The sequence below is a fragment of the Silene latifolia genome, chromosome 2, assembly GCF_048544455.1.
Source record: "Silene latifolia isolate original U9 population chromosome 2, ASM4854445v1, whole genome shotgun sequence".
Classification (NCBI taxonomy): Eukaryota; Viridiplantae; Streptophyta; class Magnoliopsida; order Caryophyllales; family Caryophyllaceae; genus Silene; species Silene latifolia.
This window is the reverse complement of record NC_133527.1, coordinates 18844642-18866504: the sequence shown is the minus strand read 5'-3', so window position 1 is coordinate 18866504 and position 21863 is coordinate 18844642. Positions and strand designations below refer to the sequence as shown.

The following is a 21863-nucleotide window of genomic DNA, read 5'->3' as shown; positions in this document are numbered from 1 at the left end:
GCAAGGACCGCCACACTTGTTTGCATTTTTGAAGCCAGAAAGTTGTCGCCCGTTGCTCATTCCGACCCATTCACGAATGACGCAGCGGAAAGCTGTAAGCCTGTTCATATTAGCTAGTGCGTATCTAAATTTAATAATATAACAATAAGGCCAAAACAAGGCAAACTATAACCACTCATTAATCCCTAGGGAAACTTTTTCGTTTTAGAATTCACAACTAAAAGACTTTTACTAATATCAAGACTAACATTGAGAACCAATTACTCCCTAATAAATTTTTTCGTTCTAGAATTCACGAGAAAATGACCTATAGGAATATATGTATGATTTCTATGAGATATTATCAACTTATACAAGTTGATTTCTGATTATTCCTTTTTCAAGTCTCCTAATCATGAAAATTCTAGTAGAATCCTATATCAATCAATAAAGTAGTGTATTGTAAGAAAAATAGCTCTTAGAACATACTCAGACAAACTCCAATTATGGGCTAATACTTTTTCTATAAAAAAAAAGTTCCATCAAAATTATGCGAGCATGAGAGGACAAGTTCTCTCTCATCTAAAACAATGTAATTCCAATCTATTTGAAAAAAAAATTTGGGGTCCTTAAACAACATGCTTTTCGCAACCCCAGGTGAAGCTAAAACTACAATCTTCCATTGAAAATTTTAAATATTCTTGTGATTCGGACACTGATCTAAAAATAGGCTCACCAACATTTGCTACAACTTTTAGGCGAGGACGTGAATCTTGATAATAAACAGATAGCCTAATTTTGTATAAGTGAAGTATGCTCATTACTTAGTAATAAGTATTCCTTAATAAACACATTTAATAATGTTAATAAGACTTAGCATTACCTGTTTAATATCTGGTCATGCGCACTTAGCTTTTTTGGTTAGACCATCCGCATTTCTCAGCACTATACTGGCCAAACAGTGACATGCAATTATTTTAGGTTTGTTTGACCCAAAACACAAAATTTGCTAAAGTACTAACCAACAAGATATTTTCACAGTGCCCAAGGCAAAAGCAGTTCAAATTAGAACAAAATTTGCGCATCAAGATGAGGGAATAAAATGAGCGTTGAGTAAATGGGAAAATTTCTCGCTTATGAACATTTGCAATCTATAAGCCACCAACCTCTCACAGAGAGGTCAGTAAATTGCAAAAGTTACAAAATGAGAGATGTCAGCCATATTATATTCTCGAGTGTTTGCTACATTTTCTTTTTGAAGAACCCACATGAAAACGGTCACATTGGATAACTTCGATTGAGACTCGCATCCACATCATTTTTCATGTTCATCTTTCGGAAAAGAGGTGTGAACACTCCTTAAAAATTAAGTAATTAATTACCAAGAGCATGACGAGTCAAAAACAATGTGAGTCGGTCCCCGCTGAATGCAATTCATAAACAAGCACAAAGGATTGCGAGTACGTAACTAACAAGTCAAAATCACTCGGAAAATGAATAAAGTAGCAAATGGCCAAACTCCCAACTGTTCCATGTGGCAAGAGTTCAATATTACAAACTACGAAGTACTATTGCTAGTTTTGCTACCCTGAGCAATACGAAATGAAATTTCACCAAGTCACCAAGGACAACTTTTTAAGAGTATAACCAATGATGTTCAGATAGTTAGATAATCATATAATACTGGCTGTATACTCTCTCTGTCCCGGTCATTTGTACACCTATTCCGTTTTATGGTCTCTCTTTCATTTGTCTACCTTTTAATATTCGGGTGGTTTTGTAAAAAGTAATTTGCTCATCCAATAAAACCATTGTCCACTTGTCATTCATTAGACACAACCGCAAATGGTCCCCTCCTATCTCCTCGGTTTTTGTGCCCAAAAGTAAAGGCAAATAAATGACCGGAACGAAGAGAGTACATATTTAGAGTCCGACTAACAATAATAATAATTTCGAGAGCAAAATTATGATCAGGAGACGAGCAACATATTATCAAGTATACACTACTTATCTCCTAATTGCTACTCCAAGTTTGAGATTACCAACTAAATCTCATGTTTAACCAATACAAGTCATTATAACTTTTGAGCTTAAAAAGGTTCATAACTTCTTTTGTTTTAGATATTCTCAACAAACCCAAGCAAGAGAACCAAGCCACAACATCAATGCGATGAATCCATAAACCTATAACAATCTTCCAAAATTTCTTCCAAATCTAAATTTAAAAACCTCAAAAAGGAAGAAAAAAGTAAAAATAACTACTCCTGTCTAGTTAAGGGCTATTGCCCTCTTCTTGCATCACAAAAGTGAACCGTAATAATAAACAATGAGTATGCCCGACATTCCAACCATTAGGAAGATTTCTGATCACATCATTTGGGAAGGCAATAATAATTAACAACGCCGCCCAATTAAATCAAAATGAATCGTTCAAAAGTCAATTGCCAAGACAAATCAATACAAAAACAAATTAACAAGCAACCCAGTAAATCTGAAACCTCGGAAATCCGATCACACATTTCTAACTCTAACCCACGGAAAACCCAAACATAGGTTAAAGAAGCCATTCATTTAAAACCCAAGCACCGCACTAAATCTAAAAAACAACTCAAAAACTAAGAGAATGATAACAATTAAGCAAACCCAATAATAACGATAAGCCTGCAAAAAAAAAGGAAAACAAAAACACCAGCCGTCACACTACTTCCAGAAAACACTCGCAACCACCGTACCGTGTTCGTCGCTCCTACTCTAACCGTATGATACGCAGTCACGAAAGAAAATCTGGGGTCCCGCAATCAGTAGTACACAAAATTCTGACTCGTATTTATCTTACATGGGAAATTAAGAGGATTGAGGGAATAAAAGCAAGGAAATAGAGAAGGTTATCTGGGGTAAAGTGTTATCCATAGTCGGTGGTCATGAAAATTAATGTTGGTTTATCAAGGCTGTGGTACCAGGCTGCTAAAACTGCTTTGCAGCCGCAAAGTCTAAGTGTAACAGCTGATGCCAGAAGCTTAATTCTATTGTACACAAGCAATAGAACAGAGTTCTTAGTGAAAGCAGAGAACACAATATAAAAGCTAAAATGATTAAGCTTATTGTAAGGAAAACAGTATTGAGGTAGTATGGAACAGCCAAAAACAAAACATAAAGGTGATCATACTCAGAAAACAAGAATTTACCAAGAAGCCCAATTTTTATTTCTCCTTCTTGCCCAACAATCCCCATGTATGAGACAAAGACCTAAGAAAAGTGTAAGCCACTATCTCTACGATTCAATCGCCAGTCTCATGTTTACTAATGTGATCAATTCCCTGCACCTCGCATCCCTGCCAACCCTCCCTCAACTCAACAATCACACTCCCTGATTCCGCCATTTCACCAATGCCATTGTCACTTGTGCCACCGACTTATGTCGATGACACCATCTATTTTAAAGATTGAACAGGGAAAAAATACACCTGCTAGTTTTAGATATCCTAAAAGAAAAGCACCTGCTAACTTCAAATCTCCCCCAAAGGCTGATCATGAAAAACACAACAGAGAATTGTGATCATGCCAAGAAAGTAAGAAACTATTCCAGAAACCTTATTTATATTTCTCCTTTCTCCCTAACAATCCCCATGTATAAGACATGTCTAAGCTATTATCTCCACGAATCACTTGCCAAGTTCAAGCTTGTTACTATTATTCTCAGCTACAACACAACACCTCACAAGCACCAAAATAGCCCTCTTCAAAAGATAACCTCGTTGTTAATACCAACTGGTACGATAAGCTCATCTCATTAAAAAGCCAACTCTAAAATTCAGAACTCCAACCAGCTTTTTTTTCTTATAAAAAAGGAAATGAGTTGCCCAAAAAGCAACAATACATCCCAACTTCTTACACACGTCTCCTTTATCCCTTTACTAAACTCAATATAGGGCTATATCACCACCATGAATACATGCTTTTACTCTCCGATTGCGATGATGCAGCCTAAACTCAAAGGATATATATGTTACCACGTTGTACGACGCATAAGAAATAGCTTCTACACCTCATTTAATAATTACAATTAATGAGCCGCATAAATATTATAAGACCATTATACGCAAAACAATGATCTTAAAAGACACTATTATTTGTGATGATGTGATTCTTTACTTCAATGTAGGTGAATCAATTGAACACAGAACACAATCTAGCCACATTAAAACAGAAAAGTCACATTTCGAACTTGTAAGTCAGGCCACCAATCATCCTGACCTTTAGTAAAAGATAAAGTTGACCGAATATGTTTGGTCATTGAACATTAATTTCACTCTCAATAGTCACTGGCTTAATTGATTATACATAATGGTTTCATAAGGCCGATAAACGAGTCTACATTCAAGCAACATATATTCTGTTTAATTTTTAAGAGATTAATCTTAGAAATGCACTTCTTTAGAGTCCAGTTTATTGTCACACAAAAGAAATTTGGAATAGATAGAAAGGAATTTCTTGCCATCCTAAAATACAGTAATGAGCCAATGGCTACTCCTAGTTCTGCCACAAAGATCTAAACCAGAAAGATATCCACCGTACAATTCTATGAGACAAAGAATTATGTACTCTAAGACCTATTCTAACATTCCCACCATGTTAATTCACAAAATTAGGCCGTTGTTAACAACTGGGGCCTCCTACTCGAGCCTGTATGTACAACAAACAATATGGAACACCTTCATTCACTATCATCTACTCAAGTGTCTCCAAGTTTCAGAATAGTCAAATTCGCACCTCCATCGAGAACAAAAGAAGTCCCCCGTCTCTGCTCACTAATTCTTATATGCGACAATCTCCACATAATCTATAGGTATTACGATAGACAACACCTAATCATCGGAATTACAATAAAAAGCAAAAACAAGAAAATCAAATAACCATGGATATTTTCAAACTGAAAACAGCTCAAACATCGCAAACTATGGACAATCTAATTAATCAAACAATTTACCAAATCAACCAGTAATCATATTAAATTTAAAAATGAGAAAAGGAAAAAATGAAGATAGCTAAGAGAAAATATCCCGCCAGTACCCGTGCAAAACCGACGCCTTTGGGAGAGAGGGTAGATCCGTACCTACAATGATGAAGATCAGGTCTAATCTCGAAAAAAAAAACAGATAAAATTTATTAAAAGCAGTTACGATGAGAGAATGACTTGAGGAATGTTGAGACGGAGGTACTGAAGGAATTAGCTAGCTATGGAGTTTGTGGGTATGGTAGACAAGATGAGTGGCCAAGAGTGTTTCAAAGGTGACATCCAACAACCCCTATCTTCAACAATCAAGCCACAACCAACCTGAACTACGTCCAGCTACGACTGCCACCAACGAGCATAGAACACCTGACAAACAATTTGCAACAATTAGGCCTAGCAATTCAGCACCCAACCCTAATTCAAAAACCCTAAATTTTTTTTTAAAAAAAAAAAAAACAGTTGCACATTCTAAACATCAAAAGTATCGTAAAAAAACAAATAATTCAGAATGTGATCAAAAGGAGCAGCGACAACTAACAACAAAATAGGCAACAACAAAGGACGATAACAACTAACACAGAATGCAGCCAGTAAGAGCAGCAGCGACTAACCGCAAAATAAGCAACAACAAAGGGGCACTGGAGAAGGCATGAGAGACAAGGAGTAGATGAGAGTGAGACCAAGAAGATTAATTAGTTAGGCGGTATGCAAATACGCATGCACAGTGAAAGGTGGACCTGCAAATGGTAACCAAGCCAAATCAATGAACCAATAAGTTACCTTGTACCATCAGAGTAGAATTAATTAATTTTAAGACTATTATAACACGCTATCAAGTATAAGAAGAGGAGGAAGGCGCTATGTACGCACAAAGGGCTCACAATAAATGGTATACCATTAATGCAATTACCTAAACTATCGAGCCATCAGCAATCTTCGCCCCACACACACATCATGTAGAACAACTACAAGCTTGATCAAGCAAACCCAATAATTAAACCAGAGACATCCGAATAAGAATACCGTCTCTGCCGCAAACAAAGAACACCAAATCCTGGAAAGGGCAAATACATAGAAATGCAAGAAACTCAATATAACACAGGCAAAAAAATGCTTTGAAAGGTATAAAAACGCAGCAGAGATAAGTAAATTGGCTGGCGTTAGACGACAACCTAATTATCACCCTCACCAACGGCAACCCCTTGCTTGTAAATTATTAGCATTCAGATACACCCAAATGCAACACCTGCAAATTTCCAGAGCCAATCCATAGCCATCACATCATTCATAGTCACTCAATCTATCTTCCAAAAACCTCACATGTATTATCGTCAACTAAACAAAGGCTCAACTAAACTATCGGGGGTAAATTATGTCGCCAAAGTATAATATAAGTGAGAGTCCTGCCACCAAGGTATAATATAAGCGATAGGATTCGGTTATTGATCCTAAGAACGGGTTAGTTACTTCTAGCTCTAAATAACACTCGCCGATATTTGAAAGACACCTCTAATAAGACTCGTTGATGTTCATATTATAAACCATTATCATCAAGAGACACCCAACCGCAACACCTACAGCTTTCAAACCCAATCCATAACAATCACAGAACTCATGGTCACTCAATCCACGTTCCAATAACCTCACATGTACTGCCAACTAAGCAAAGGGCACACTAAGCCGCGAGTGCTAAATTGTGTCACCAAAGTATAATATAGGCGAGAGGTTTAAGTTGTATGATCTAGAGACCGACCTTAGTAATCCCAACGGCGGATCAGTTGCCTCTATCTCTAATAACACTCGTCGATGTTTGACAACCACCTCTAATAAGCCCCTTGATGCTGGTAATATAATCTGTTATCACCAATAAACACACAAAAGTTTCCAGACCCAATCTATAACCATCACATAATTCATAGTCACTCAGTCCACGTTCCAACAGCCTCACATGTACCGTCAACTAAACGCACTCTAACTCAGTTATTAGAAATACACCAACTCAATGAAAAGACGACAGTGTAGTGAACAAAAGACTGAGAAACCAATAGTACAACTCACATATAACGACGCTTCCATAATCTTGCAACAATAACAATAGCAGTAATACCCAATAAACACAGTACACATTGCAGGAAAATAGTCGGACCCATGATAATAAGTGCCCAAAGGTAAAAAATGTAACGATAACCGTTTTTTATAGATATTGTAAACAAACATTTACAAGGTAATCAAGTGTAGCAATACTCTACTTTATAAAACTGTATACAATATGATTTGCACAGGACAACGAAGCTCAACAAAATAAATTGAAAGTCACTAAATAACGCAATAAAAATAAGCTAAAGAACAAACAAAACATGAAATGGCCACCATCAAAAGAACAAAATTCAATAGGGTACTTGACTGGACACAAGTGAAAAAAAGGAGGAAAGGATAAATCAGAGCACTCACCACAACCCAACAAGGAAAATTGGGATTATCAGCTCAAATCAGGGACCGCGCTATAGCGCTGAACTGATGTAAAAATATAAACAAAGCATTAAAATAGTAACAACCCAATTATTAAGAATAAAAAAAAATCACACAAAAAGCATGAAACAAATCTAACCACTCCAAAAGCCAATGCACACCCATCATAATGGTCACAATTAACGGTATACCACTAATGCAATTACCTGAACCGGCGAGTAACTGGCAATCTTCGGGCCACACACAGAGAATACCGGTACTGCAGCACACAAATAACACCAAATATTGGAAAGGGCAAATACCTGGAAACGCAAGAAACCCAATATAACACAGGCAAGCAAATGTTTTTAAAGGAACAAAAAAGCAACAGAGATAAGGAAATTGGCACCCGTTATACGGCCACCTGATTATCACCCTCACCAACGGCAACCCCTTGCCTTTGTCCATTACATACGTCGTGACATGTCAAAGTCACTTTTAATAAGAACACCAAGAAACGCCACAGTGAACAAGCATTTGACCTGCATCGCTCAACTATTGCAACGCTTAGGCAAGAGGAAAGCCGGATTTCATGGAACAATTTAGGAGGTAAGGGGGTTATTTTTTTGGAGATTGATTGGCCCACCATGTGAACATACAGCACTCTAAACACAACTGAAGTACCTAGCATAAATGCGGAGACTATCAACTATTAGCATTCAAACACACCCAAATGCAACGCTTGCAAATCCCCAGAGCCAATCCGCGGGCAGCGCACATAATGCATAGTAACTCAATCCATGTTCCAACAACCTCACATATATCGTCAACTACAAAAAGGCCTCACTAAACTGTTGGGGCTCAACTATGTCAGCAAAGTATAATATAAGCGGAGTCCTGTCACCAAGGTATAATACAAGACCTAACTTATTGACCCTAACAACGGATGTTGTTCCTAACAACGGATTCGTTGCCTCTAACTCTAATAACATATGCCGTTATTTTAAAGCCACCTCAAATAAGACTCGTTGATGCTGAGATTATAAACCATTGTTAGCAAGAGACACCCCAATGCAACAACTATAATATTTCAGTCCCAGTCCACAACATTCCAAAATTCATAGCCACTAATTCCACGCTACAAGAACCTTACATGTACCGCGAGCAAAACAAATGACACACTAAACCTCAAGCGCTAAATTGTGTCACCAGGGTGAGCAAAAGACTGAAAAACCAATAGTACAGCTCACATATAACGAATGAAGCTTTAATAATCTTCCGACAATAACACTCACAGTAATACCCAATAGTAACAGAAAGACAAAAATATGGAAGCTTCATTACCAAAAAAACAACAATAACCATAAAATTCTTGATAGAGTTCATTACTCCCAAGTGCTCCCCATCTATTTGCTCATTAATTCTTATATGTGACGGTCTCATCATAATCTATATTTAATAAGATAGACAACACCTAATCATCAGAATTAGATCAACAATCAATCAAAAACAAGAAAATCAAATAACTATGGATAATCTCAAACTGGAAACAGCTCAAAGCCTCAAACATCATAAACTATGGACAAGCTAATTGATCAAATAAATTACCAAATCAACCAGTAAGCACACTAAATTTAAAAAAAGAGAAAGGCAAAAAAATGAAGATATATTACCGAAAATCTCCCACCAGTTTCCTTACAAAACCGAGTAATCGACGCATTTAGGAGCGAGGGTAGATCCGTACCTACAATGATGAAGATCAGGTCTAATCTCGAAGTTATAAAAAAAAAGGTAAAATGAATTAAAGGCAGACTTGAAAGCAGACCGGCGAGGCAGAGTCCGAGATCCAGACAATAGCTATTGAATCATAAACTCGGGTCCTAGAAACCTTGAAGTCAGAAATCCAGCCCCAGGGCATTCAAGAATGGCACACGAATAAGGTTACCCAGCGAAGAACTCTGAAAGGAAAGAAGAAACAAAGCAACGTAAATCACAAACCCAAAACCCACCTTGACCAAACCAGTTGAAAGAAGACCAGTGAGACAGAGCCTAAGATCCGACAATAGTAAGCAAGCTTGAAAACACAAAGAACCAAACTCAGTTACAATAAACAAGACACGAGTACAAGAAGAACGTAATTAACCATAGAACGAACACGTAGATCAAATTGTACAATCACCAAGAAGCCTGAAAGCGACACAAGCAAGTAAGTGGCAGTTTGAAGAGACCACGAATTACCTTTACTCAAAACCAGTACCTATGCTGGACCAATACCCTAAATAAGGAAACCACCAAAACATGAAAAAAATGAAAAAACTAATTAAGCATAGGAATTTGAAAGGCAATTAAACACCTGTTTAATGGCCAATCAAACCACCATCAACAATCAGCCATCAAGAGCAGCCACGAACCGTACTCATAAGACAGGCGGCATCCAGCACTTCGGATTGCTCCGCAATAAACCCCCTACAAGTTCAGAGAGCATCACATAAATAAGAACACAAATACAATAGGAACCATCGGAAACACACAGCAACAAATCCACGAAAATTAAGAAAGCATAAAACTAATGTCTAATAAAATACAATACCCTACTCGCAACCAACAAAACAGAATAGTGAAGAAGAGCCAAAGATACGAAATAGTAAACACCTTTGAGTTTCAACATAAGACAAACGCCAGCCAGCAGCTCCGATTGGTCCGCAACAAAACCCTACAACACCAGAAACTCCGATTGATCCGCAACAACCTTATAATCTAATTAGCAATCCAAAACAATCGAAATCCCCAATTTAATTGTGAATCATAGTCCATAACCCTAATTCTTGATATTTAAGTGATCTGGGAAATTAGGTTGATTCAAGTGATGAAGTTGGGATGGGAATCGATTATTTGAAGCAATTTGTGTGAGATTTGTGAAGGTTTATTAAAGGAGAAGTGAATTTGGGAAGGATTAAGAGAGTAGTATTTTATGAAAGAAGCAGATGAGTGTCGAAGGAGAAGTGAATTTGGGCAGAGAAATCTATGAATGAAGGATAGGTTAAATTAGAATGAAAGGATGAGATGGAGGATGAGAAATCGACGGTGTAAATTTGGCATCTACTATTCATCGCTACAGTTCCTCAACTTCTCTCTTTTTAAAGAGTAAAGATTTAAGACTAAGTTTCTTCTTCCATTTTATTCTTATTTAATTTAATTATGTTTGATTATATTATTATGATTAGTTTTAGATTAATTAGTGAGTAGTCAATTTTAGGGTTTATATCGTCGCTAATCCATACAAGCATGTTTTAATTATAATCGATTGCGAAATTGTTTGTTCGGGTTTGATTAGAATTTATCATGAACTAGTTTTTGAACCCGTGTACTGCACGGGTGGTAGCGAAAAATATTATTAAAAGTACAAACTTATGTATTTTTTGATATAGTGAATAACTAAATTTTAGAAAACTTAACTTTGTTTACCTATACACTTTTGATAAGTTTATGTTGCATCCTTTTATTCGAAGTACTCTATTTAAATTTTTTTCTCGACTTTTTAATTTATAAGCGGTGAAATCCGAAAAGTAAATATAAAATTATTGTAAATTTCATAACATGTTTATTTACACAATATACAATTAATTTTACTCATTGTTATACGCTTTTTTTTTAATCATATTATTCCACTTGTTTGTTCTCTAAATTCTTTACCTTCTTTCCCATTTTCTCTCCCACCACATTGTCTGGAGTCTGGACGTCTGGAGACAACGTTTGCCATCACTTACCAACTACCTCGAGATCCACCTGCAGACCCTCCACCATAGCGGTGACCGCACCCAACGTGCAACTCGGACCACGACTTGGCTTTCATCCCAGCCACTGTCTCAACAACCCCTACACAACTAACCACTCCCCAAGAATGTATATATATCCTACGTCTTCCAACTATCCTACCTCGTCTTGCCTCCATCATCTTCTACCTCTCGTACCCCCAGCCTCACCATCAACCCGATCACGATATCACGACCCCTCCCATATCACGATCTCTCGCTAACACCGTTCAATCATTCGCCTTTCAAGTCGCCAATTAGTAATTATGATTAGTAGCAAACTTATTCATTATAGTAATTTATGAAATACGAATATTCGATTTTGACAATGACGCACTCGATCTAAACGTTTCGTTATGTCATTTCATCCAATCGACCCACTTCACTCTAAATTTTCTAAACACGGCACTCCACCATCTCTTCTTCTTAATATTCTTTATAATTTACTATGGAGTACGACAATAGTTTGTAACATTACACATTTACTTGCTAGTGTTTCAATTTACTTTGAATACAATTGCAAAATATATACATTAACAGGTTTTACGTCAATTTGGTAGTTAAGTTGAAATAGTATACTATATCCAAGTTAATAAATAACCTTCTTTTTAAGTGAGAATTTACACTTTTTTACTGTAATAATCTAGTTAGTAGTGGCCCTAATCAATAAGGATGGACAAAAAAACAAAATTGTGTATGCTAAAAATTGGTTTAAAAGACACGTTGGCCCAACTCGGCCTCGATCCGGCTAATATGAACTTTATTTGTTTAATTGTTTAATAAATAACCCAATACGATCGATTTGCACTTTAGAGCAAGTGCAATGGAAGAACTTTATATAAAGTTCTTCCTTTGCCACATCATATTTTGACAATCTCAATAATCTCAATTTTTTTGTCATAATTAAAAAACTTTATTAAATAAAGTTTTTCTTTAATCCATAATTAATTGATAATGTAATTAATAGGTTAATTTTTCATTGGAACTCACAATTTGTTCTTGTTTTTTGAAAGAACTTGGTTTTTGTTAGGGATGAGCAAAACCGGGTACCCGATACGGTTTTCAAAACCGTATCGGGTATACGGTTTTTTGAACACCATTTTTTTGCTTCCAGATACGTTACGGTTTTTTCGGGTATACGGTTTTCGGGTACCCGATTAAACCGTGATACGAAATTCGGGTACCCGAATACGGTTTCCTGAATTTTCATTAAACGCCAAAAAAAAAGGTGCTACTGCAAAATGCAAATATTCTGCAAAATGCAAATATTTTGCATCATTTTTCTAGAACAGCACAAGTATTTTCCTGGTGCTACTCATTACCATTAACTAGACAGTTCAAAGTTCAAAGTTCCAGAATGCATCATTTTTCAGAATGCACCGAAATTAGAAGTTCAAAGTTCAAATATTACAAGTCTTAAAAAACCTTGATAAAGTGACGATTTGAGAGGCAGGTCTGAATCTGGGGAAATAATATGATTTAATTGGGGATATGGGTTTTAAATTAGGGTTTAAAATTGGGGGAAAATGGTTAAATGGGATGTTTGATCGTCATTTGAGGTTTTGAATGAATGAAGGAGTAAAGGAGTGAAGGAGGCGATATGAATTAGGTATACGCATAAACCTTGTTGTGTTGAATGTTGATTGTTGTTTGTTGAATGAATGAAGGAGTGAGGCTAAGGGAGGCAATATGAATTACGTAGGGTTAGATGGGTTACTTAGTTTAGTTATGCGTTGTTGTTTTTTTTTAAATAAAACTTAAAACCGGGTCAAACTGGGTATACGCTTTTCGAATTTTGCTGACCCGGATACGAAACGGTTTCTAAAAAACTGTATCGGGTATCCGAAAAAAAAAGCGTATATGCGGAAAACCGTATAATGAGAACCGTATACCGTATCGTATCCGTATTAAAAATCCATTTCGGAAATTTTTGCTCAGCCCTAGTTTTTGTTTTCAAACCACGTTTGTTAATTTAAGAACAAATTTTTCTTTGCAATGGAACAAACTTTGTTTTAGAGTTTGATTTTGACAAACCCAATAAAAAAACTCTCCATTACTATTGCTCTTATACAATTGGAAATTACTTTTAATAACTCAAATATCTTAAAACAATAATTTAAGTCAAACTCACTTTTGCATATTAAGTTATGACTACATCAAAATAAGTAACTCTTACGAAAATTAGTACATACTTTCCTATAGATAATGTGACTTTACAATACACTATTTTTTCGTGAAATTATTACAAAGTAACCCTTCGTAAACTCTAAGCCCTATATTATTAAAATTAAAATAACAATCTTTGGTTATCCATATCTGAAATGATGTCCCTAGCCTCTAACTCTAGAGTAGACATTAGCAAGTAGGAGGTTTGTCTATTCTACTAGTTGCGACTGTAATAATTTATGTTTCTTATATTTAAGAGATAAATACGAATCATGCATAATAAAAATGATAGCATTAAAAAGAAAAAAAAACATCATTGAAATAACAACTTTAATAATCATCATCTAAATGTACCAAAACAATAATTATGATTTGAAAAGGATTAAAGTGCTCAATTTCATCCAACCTTCAAATAAGAACTTTACAATAAGAGGAATTAACTCACACATTGTACAATTTGATGACGATAATACAATACTTCAAAAGCAGTAGACTTGAAAATTTTCGTAATTCTATACAAATAACAAAGTCGTATACAATACTATTGATGTAGCAGTTAATGTGAGAACATAAATAATATTTCAATTCATCTTAATATTATTATGTTTGATATAATGAACATAGCATCTAGAAGAAACAAACTAAATGTTTAAATGTAAAAATCTACTAAAATAATGAAAAATAACAGCAAAAGATATGAGATGTACTTATAAATTATTATGTAAAATTAACAGTTAATATAACAAAAGAAAAGTTTTAGAACATATTATATTAACGTAAATTAAAATTAATAAAGTTATTAACTTACTGCTTAAAGCAATACGGTTAAAACCGAAATATAAGTTAAGAACAATCTCGTTTGTCATGGAATTTGTATGGTTACCATGAAAGTTCATCTTCTTCTTAAAAATGATCAGTGTTATACAGAGTAGTAAATTGGGATGAGCACATGTAATATAGGAACCAAAATTTGTGGTAACTAAATCAAAAATCAAAGCACGTATCTTCACTTTCCTTTCATAATATTATCGCTTCAAATATTAAATATATAATTGATACTACTATTGCGATATCTTGCTGTGATTCTAGTGAGATTATGGTAAGTTTTTCAAAATTTACAAATTTGTTTCATTCTACATATCTCCTACCATTTATATTGCATTTTATTGACGTTATTTATGTAATGTATTTATTAATGGTTTAACTATTAGTTAGTAACTAGTTTAGAACCCGTGCAAGGTTGCACGGATATGTATAAATGCATTACCTAGTTTTATGGGTAGACATTATTATATAAATTTATTAAAAAAATTAGCATGGCATATTTTTTTGTATGAAGTACGTGATGACTACACCTACCACATATTACAAAATTTTGAGACTGAGAATGTAACGGAATTTCTAGGTGTGTTTCTCAATATGTTACTATGTTAGATATATTTTTTTTGAGAGACTATGTTAAATACTCTATATTTTAATCAAACGTACGAAATTGACGGGGTAAACATCAATAAAGTAATAGTGGAGGTTTACTAAAATTTCTTAATTTCTTTGGTTACCCAACATAAAATACATAGAGTTGTAATTCATGTGATTTGTAAAATTGGTGGGTTGTTAGTTTGACTCAAATCACATGAATTGAAGTTCCATACGAACTCTAATTCCTCTATAATGGAGGAAGTTGCTAACCTAGGGGCTAGGCCCCCTAGGTAGGTGGGAATTCCTATGGAATTCACTTCCCACATTCCAACGAAACACGTTTTTTCCATTTCATGTGAATTACAAAATCGTGTGAATTGTTACTCCCTTGGAACTTCGATTCATCTAGCAAACCAAACGACACCTAAATGTAAAAATGTATAATTAATTTAGGATACATTAAGAAGTAAAATGGAACCATAAAAGTACATATATTCTTGCTTAAAAAAATACACAAATTATTATTCACAACTATCTTAAAGTTAAGACGACTTTCACAGCCGATTGAAAGTAAATGTTAAAAATGTTAACTTCCTTTTTTTTGACGGGGTGGGGAATAGTATATTAAATTAAATTATTACATTAAATTAAATCCAAATCGTCCAATGTCGAAATGCTTGGTGAAAAGTCCAATACACATACAAGTTCTTCTCAGCTAAGCTACATAATCTAGTAGTCAAATGAGCAAAACCGTGTTACCCCCGTTTGACATGAATATGGGAATTTTTTTTCTAAAATGGGCTTTTTTAACAAAGTAATAAACGAAATAGGTGCGTTTTCAAAGTTATTGTAAAAAATGGGTCCACGTAGGATCGGGTTTTGCGAAGCTGGAGAAGAGCTCAAGTCGCTCACCGGGGGAGCGACTTAACCCTTTGCCTATAACGCACATTTCTTTCCTTCCCTTACCCCGTATTCATTCTCAATAAAAAAAAAAGTACCAAATCAAAACCCTAACTCAATTTCTTCGATTTTTCCTCCAAAATCAACTCTAAATCAGTCAATTGGTTTGATTAAAACACAATTTACTAATCTCTAAGCCATATCAAACAAATATTTGGGTATTTCTTGGGCAAATTCGAAACATATTGAAGGTATATATTAGCTTACTTACTTTCTTAATTAGTACTTGATTAGAGTAGCTATTTACTCTAGTTTTTGATTATTATTCCATATTTCATGTTTGTGTTGAATTTAGGTGGTTGTTAGTGTTGTAGTTCGATTTTTTTTAGTTATAGTTATGGAGAGGAGTCATTTTCCCTTATTGTGTTATTGGAATGGTGAAATAGTTGAAGGAGATGGGTGTGTAAGCCATGTAGGTGGAAATGAGTCTTTTATTTTTGCTAATAGTAACATGAGTTTCAATGATCTCCACAATGAGGTATACACAACCATTGCTGTTGATAGTAGTAAGTATAAATTAGTGTTGAAAATGAAGTTTCCTTGTCTTGGATGTTTTAAGGATGTTTCTCTCAATAATGACCGTTCTTTACAAGCGATGTGGGCTAGTATATGTCATTCAAAGGCAGGATCTATGGACATTTATATTGAGTTGGTACCAATTCAACAACCTCAAGTGAGTAATGCAAATGTAGTACCGAATGTGTCTTTTACTAGGATGTTAAATGACAATAATCTCTTTCTCAATAATTTTATGTCACCCACGCATAATGTACAAGGTTTAGGGAGTGATGATTGGTATGTGTCATTGTTAACAAATAATATCGGAGTAGAGGTAGGTGACGGTAATATTCAAGGGGATGAAGTTGAGGATGATGTTGATTTAAGAATAGAGAATGCTAGTGATGAGGATGATGAGGATGAGGAAGACATTGATCATGTGTCTTCCACTGCCCCAAATCCGGAATTCACTAGTATTTCTAAATTTGATGAAATACAAGGGAATAATTGGGCTAATTGGAAAAATGTTGTCCCATATGATATTAGGGGAGAGTTTTGTGTTGGTCAAACATTTCCTAATAAGAGATCTTTGACGGAAGCAATTACATCGTATAATTTGAGGGTGAATCAAAGTTTCAAAATTCATGAGTCAAAGCCTCACACTGTGACATACAAATGTGGGAGAAGACCTACATCATGTAGTTGGACATTAAGAGCCACCCAAAAAAATTGGTTTCCGATGCATTTACTATTGTGAGATACAATGGTGGTCATGAGAGATCATGTGTAGGAGACACCATGCCTATAGACCACCGAAACTTGAGAAGAACTTTAATTAGTAATGCCATTAGGAATATTGTGGAGGCAGACTGGGGGTTGACGGTAAATGCAATTATTGAAATAATAATTGATAAATATAACTACAAGATCACTTATATGAAGGCATGGAAAGCTAAACAAAAATCTCTTGCCGACATATTTAATTTGGTGATTGGGAGTTATCATACCAGTTGCTTCCTCGATTCTTTGAAGCTCTGAAGGAAGCTAATCCCGGTACTGTTTTCAATTTGTAAATTATCCAACTGATGATCCAAATGTTGTGATATTTGGCCGGGTATTTTGGGCTTTTGGAGCATCAATCAAGGGATTCCCTCATTGTCGCCCTATAATTACAATTGATGGGACTCATTTGTATGGCAAGTATAAAGGTGTGCTTATGATTGCTATGGGTGTTGATGCCAATGATCAACTATATCCTCTAGGCTCCCAAATGGTAGCGGGAAAGGATCCCTTAAGGTGTAAATGGTTGAGGGTGGATCGTAAGTATAAAGATCATAGGCTTGGTCTTGTGACATATAGAGATATGTTTGATAAATTGACGGAAACACAATTCACTTGGCAACCTTATACACAAGAGACCTTACAATATCTTCCCGATATTTGCCATGAGGATGAGGAGGAGTGGGTTGTTGAAGCCCCTTTGATATGCTTTGAGATTATTGAGATGCACCTACCTAACAGGGTTGTTAGGCAATTTGGATGGCATCAAACAATACCTCCCAATTGTAACACCGAACCTTTACTTCATAATACTGATAAACGAGGCAAGACAAGGGACTATGCAACTGAGTACTCCATTTATGTGAATGAGTGAGATAATAGGAAGGAAAAAATGTTGGGTGAAGGAATTCCTTATAGTGGTTTCATGTCACACCATGATCCATACATGATATGGTATCGGGAGCACACTCGTCGGATTGTTAGTCCTCAAAATCGGATCTTAACTGACAAATACCTCCATGAGCATCACTACAATCCTAGTGCAGCCGACTTGGACACTCTTGCGGGTGGTCATTCACATATCTAACATCAAGTGACCGACTACATGAAAAATACATCTCTTCATGCAATGGATGCTAGCTATAGAAATTTGCTACTTGACATGCAAAATACATCTCTTCATTGTTTGGAAAGTGCACATTTTGGACATTTCATCCAACCACCAAACATTCCTCACCCAAGTCCACCTCATGCTACAACACAAGTGGACCACATTACTCATCAAACTTCCATCCAAGAAGAGAAAAATAAGGAAGGATCATCGTCTCAACCAAGGAGATCAAAGAGGAGTCGCCGCCAAGTTAGAAGATAGTAGTGAAGTTTCATGTTTCTAGTTAAGCAAAACACTTTGGTTTGTATAATATTTAAGCTCCTTTTGTTTGTATCAAATGTTAAAACAATTTAGTTTGTGTAACATTTAAGCTACTTTGGTTTGTATCAATTGTTAAAACAATTTGGTTTGGGTAATATTTAAGTTATTTTCAAAACTTTCCTTTGGTCTTGTTTTGTGCATTATTGTTCTTGATGAGGATGATTTCCTTGGTTGTCAAAGAATGAGAACAAGAAAAATATGGAGAACAATTCCGGGCAAGAACATTTGTTTCTATGATTGGTATGTAAATAGCTTCAAGTCGCTTAGTAGGGTGACGATTTTAGCTTAAAACTCTCGTTCCGAGAGCGACTTTTGTCTGAGGAAAAGATCAAAATAGCTTCCAAAAAAACCTCATTCTGGACTGAGCAAAGTCGTCATGGGGGAAAGCGACTTGAGCTCAAGTCGCCCGCTCACTGAGCGACTTTAGTCTGGGTGAGAAGAAAAATTTTGGCCAAAAAAAGTTGTTACTGGACTAGATAAACGCTTTGGGGGAAGGCGACTTGAGCTAAAGTCGCTCACCGGGAGAGCGACTTGCTTTAAAATGAGGTCCACAGGTTTGGTTAGCATAAATTGTCACTTTTTTTAAGGTCGCTTACCGCCGGAGCGACTTGAATACGAGGCTAGGTTCGGTGATGACGTGGACCCATTTTGGGTAATAACTTTGAAAAGACACCTATTTTGTTTATTATTTTGTGAGAAAACCCCATTTTGGCAAATCATTCTGAATATGGTGCTAAAGCTTTAACGTCCTTAATAAGCAGCAGACCAAAAGGCCCTTTGTTTGTGCAATTGCCTTGAACCACCCTTACCATCTTCATCATGTCACTCTCTAAAACAACTTCTTGCATCCCTAGTCTTTTAGCAATTTCACCCCCATATATCTCGCTGCCGCACACTCTGCCATGTCAGATGGTCATCCTGTTGAGAATACTGTATCAGTCATCAGTTGGATCAGTTGAGCTTCAGCTTCAGTTGAGCTAATGGACTGCATCAGAAGGTTCTGGATATCTCCTCCACATCAGCACTGACTAAGCATTGGGAGTTTGTTATCATAACCGACTGGAATTAGTTTGTTACAAGAGTTTGTTACAGATATTTCCTTACATTGAAGATATTTAACACACTCAAATTTGTATATAAATAGCATATTGTACAGCATTGTAACTTAAGCTTTTGATCAATAAAATCAGAACATTATTTACCTTTGTTGTTCATCAATTTTCTGATCAATTGTTTACATTTCATCAGAAAACTACAATTCAATATGGTATCATCGTCACTCGATCCTGATTAGATGCTTGATTCATCTAAATTTTTGTTATTTCTACAACAAATTCAATTGTTTACAGTTTTATTTCTATTATTCTTCTTTTACTTCGCCTAATTTCGACATTTTCATCAAAATTGAGCTTCCGCTGATATTTCTATGTCAACAATGGCGACACCTAATCCTTCGTCTGTTTACAAGGATCCGCTACATCTCACTAACCGTGATCAAAGTCTTTTACAGTTACTTCCGCAGGTTTTCACTGGTAAAGGATTTCTGCATTGGTCACGCAATTTGCGCATTGCCTTGATTTCCAAGAATAAGCTTGGTTTTATCAATGGTACTCTTCCTCAACCACCTGCAACTGATGCTCGTCATCATGATTGGATTCGTACTGATTATACCGTTATGCGCTGGATTCAGTTCTCTTTAGCTGAAGAAATCGCTAAGAGTTTCTCCTATGTTACCTCTAGTAAGCAGTTATGGGAGGAGTTGAATGAGCGTTTTAATCAGTCAAATGCTCCTTATCTTTATCAGCTCCGTCATGATGTTGCTCAGATTAAGCAGGTTGATCTCTCTGTAGCAGAATACTATGCCAAGCTTCGCTCAGGGTGGGAGGACATCAGGTCTCTAGATCCCCTACCTGAATGTGATTGTGGTGCTATATCCACATGTACGTGTAATATTCTCAAGAAGATTGTTCAGAGAGAAAACACTCATCACATTTTGGATTTTCTTATGGGATTACATAAGAAGTATGATTCAATTCACAATCAAATTCTTGCACTTGATCCTCTCCCTAATATTAATCAAGTGTATGCCAAAATTCATCAAGCTGAAGTGCAGATCAGTATTACAACTGCTGCTGATACTGTCATGAACACTGATAGCATTGCTTTGGCTGTTAATCAGACTTATGCTAAGAATGTTTGGCGGCGTGACAATAAGAAAGTCAGGTATGATAAATCTGATGATCAACCTGAAGAACCTGACAAACCAATCTATTACTATACACGATGCAAGAAGCACGGTCACACATTGGAGTATTGCTGGGTTCATAAGAGAGAGCAGGCCAAGAAACTTCCTACTCAACAGAAGACTGTTCCAACAACTCCTGATATTGGGAAGAAGTTTGCTGGAAATGTTGAGGAAGTGCCAGGGTATGAGCTTGACACTCCATCGGATGATACAGCACCTCCAGTGATCAATGCTGCTCTTGTTCAAGCAATTGCTAAGGAGGTTTTCAAGTTATAATGTCAGAACACTGCTAGTACCAGTGCCTCTTCTTCTGCTTCAGGTACTCTTCTTGCTGCTAGTGCACATGTTCCACATACTACCTTAGTTGACACTACTTGGATCATTGATTCTGGTGCTTCTGACCATATGACATACAAGCTGTCCAATTTGCATCATGTTCAGCACCTAGTTAAACCTTTGTCTGTCACTTTACCTGATGGACAGGTTAAAACTGTTCATTGCATTGGTGATGTTCAGCTATCTGACAGACTGATCTTGCATAATGTGCTCTATCTTCCTGATTTTAGGCACAATTTACTTTCACTAGGTAAATTATTGAACACACCTAGTCTATGTGCTAACTTTCATCCTCATGGATGTTTTATTCAGGACAGTATCACTAAAGAGACTCTTTGCTCAGGCCTAAAGTTTGCTGGCATTTATCATCTTCATAGCATACCTAAGACTCCTAAGAATAAGTGTATTCCTTCACTGTCTAGCAATATTCTTTTGTCTAATCATGTGGCATCTAATGATGTATATCTACTTCATGCTAGACTTAGACATAGTGCTTTATCAACTATGCGACATGTAAAGTGTTTGAATACTATACACATTTTAATGTCAATAATTTTCATTGTGATACATGTTTGATGGCCAAACATCATAATAGTCCTTTTCCCCTTAGTACTTATGTCACCCATGCTTCTTTTGACCTTATTCATGTTGATTTATGGGGTGCATATAGGGTTTTGGCATTGAATGGTGCATCTTATTTTTTTTACCATAGTAGATGACTATAGTAGAGTTACTTGGACTATGCTTCTTAAGCATAAGGATTTAGTTTGTCAG

At 35.9% G+C, this 21863-nt stretch overlaps 1 long non-coding RNA gene across 1 annotated transcript; it reads right to left on the bottom strand.

Annotated features, from left to right (window-relative positions):
* Nucleotides 1–5263: 5263 nt before the first annotated feature.
* On the bottom strand, nt 5264–6058 carry LOC141628618 (uncharacterized). The gene is made up of 3 exons (XR_012537160.1): nt 5904–6058; nt 5605–5730; nt 5264–5359 (listed from the first exon to the last, which is right to left on the bottom strand). It is a non-coding gene; the product is annotated as an uncharacterized LOC141628618 (long non-coding RNA).
* Between the last annotated feature and the right edge of the window lie 15805 nt (nt 6059–21863).